The sequence below is a fragment of the Hipposideros armiger genome, unplaced genomic scaffold (assembly GCF_001890085.2).
Source record: "Hipposideros armiger isolate ML-2016 unplaced genomic scaffold, ASM189008v1 scaffold_27, whole genome shotgun sequence".
NCBI classification, from domain to species: Eukaryota; Metazoa; Chordata; class Mammalia; order Chiroptera; family Hipposideridae; genus Hipposideros; species Hipposideros armiger.
Window position 1 is genome coordinate 407,319 of NW_017731377.1, and position 2,174 is coordinate 409,492.

Consider the following 2,174-nt stretch of genomic DNA (forward strand, 5'->3'; position numbering starts at 1 on the left):
CTGATATATAAGGAAAGAGATGGATTAATGAAGTTAATACAAAGATAAGCATAGCAGGCTAAATTGTGAGGCTTTGGCAATCCTGGGGTCCAAATCACTCCGAGGAAACCAAGGCTCAGAGAGGTGAAGAAACTTGTCCAACATCACACAGCAAGTTAGGAAAGGCAGTGCCTTCAAACTTTTCAACCAAAAGATGTCTCACAGCCCGGTATTTTCAATAGTTTAATTTTTAAAATTTATGAATTTTGTGTTCTATTCCATTATGTAATTGTGTCATAAACTTTCAAGTGATGTTTTATCTTCCAAATCTTTAAATGACATTTCTGCTCTAGGAAGGCGTGCCATGTTTGTTCTGAGGTTTCTGGCACCTGACATCTATCTACCCCAGTGGGAGAAGTACAGACATTCAGGGACATAGCACAATGGCTGAAGTCTGAAACCTTGAAATTTAGTCAAACTTCAATTCCTGGAGTGCTAGGCAAAACAATGTTCTAGAAATAGACTTTCTAATTCCCAGAGAACCCAGAGACCCTTTCTGGTTCAGGCTTTTGATGGATATAATTTACCCTTCCTTTGATTTGGAATCTTTTGATGCCTAAAGGTCACCATTCCCCAAAAATTCTCATTGCAGAATCCTTTTGGTCCCGAGAGGTGTGTGCTGTAGCCTATAAATTGGGCTCCTGAAGGTGACCCTGGTACCCATCCCTTTTCCTCTCCTCCCTCGCTTCCTCCTTACTACTTCTGTTCCGGGTTCCCACCGGCTGGCTTCTCCTCTCTCCCAGCACTGTCCTGTTTAAGCCTCAGATAGCAGGAGCCAGCTCGGCCCGCTGCGGCCTACAGCCTCCTTATCTCACGAGACTTGGAAAATCGTGGTGCTGAGGCTTGGAGCCTGGTGCTCTAAGACTGGACTTCTGACAGTGGGCAGCGATTGCCAGCAGCATCTAAGAAGGAAGAGGAATGGTGTCTCCCTGGGCCAGTGTGAAACTAAATCAGAGTATAGCATCGGGACTGTTGGGCCATGAGTGGCTCTCAAGGTTGAATTTGGGGTGAGAGATCACCAGCCAAAAGGAAACATGCAAATTCCACTAGGTAGAGTAAATGAATTGTGGATAGCTTCTCCACTCTGGGAGGCACCCTGGCCCCTACACTCCACAGGTGTGTAGTGGAAAGGGAGGGATCCAGGTGAGCTCTGAGGGTACCAGAAGGACGCACAACCACTCAGAAAGCCTCCCCAAATGCAAAGATGTGGGGCATTTAAAAGCTGAAGACAGATGCCCTCTTACTTCACTTACAGGTGTCTCTGCATGGGGATAACCCGAAACTGGCCGTCAACCTGGCCATCTGCATGGGCTGGGCCCAGAGAATCGATAAAGGGAAGTGGGTAGGTCGAGCTGACGGGAGGGAGAGAGCAGCAAAGACTTCCATCAGTGGGGGCACAGCACAACTTGTCCTCTCAAGGTCAGCATCCGCTGTCAGCCCCAGAACAGTAATTCAAAGTCGCCCCCTGGTGGCAGTTGTGCAGACCTAGCCGAGGTGCACAGAAGGAAAGAGCAGACCCCTCTGACCTAGACCGTGTCTGTGTGGCCTGCTAGTCCTAAACTACAGTGACCAGAAATGATACAGAAAAGGGAGCAAACCCTGATGGAGGCGCTAGAGGGGGCTGCTGAGAGGAAAGAGTTTCAACCTGACAGTAGTTTCAAATTTAGGAGTGTCTCTGAGTTTACAAAGAGGATCTTACCTGTAGGTCTCCAGTTACTAAAATGAAACCAAAAACAGGAGCTATTCCAAGGATGGGAGAGTGGAAGCTAGAAAAATTACTACAAGTACCCAAAACCCAAAGGTTTTTGAGAAATCCATGCACTAAAGGGGGGAAAAATATAAGGCAGTGTCTGAGCAAAGCTGCACTAAATGTCTAACCTTGGCTTATCTTAGTTTTTACTCTGGCTTTCTTTCCCCCTGTGGCAGGGCCTTTCCAGAGATCAAGAAAGGCCCATACATTTCCAGAAAGTCCTGAAACAGAATTATCGAAATTTTGGTTTGTTTTCATTTTTGACATCCACAAACGAATGCCCTTATACACACAGAGTGAGATAATGTTGTTGCAAGATGTTCTTTTTTGTTTGCTTTTGTTTTAATTTTATTGGGGAACAGTGTGTTTTTCCAGGACCCATCAG

The 2,174-nt window shown here is 46.1% G+C and overlaps 1 protein-coding gene across 1 annotated transcript in view; it reads left to right on the forward strand.

The window, feature by feature from the left end:
- Positions 1–2,174, forward strand: part of LOC109379502 (L-gulonolactone oxidase) — a 53,861-nt gene that overhangs the window by 43,528 nt on the left and 8,159 nt on the right. The gene's annotated exons all lie outside the window — the stretch shown is intronic.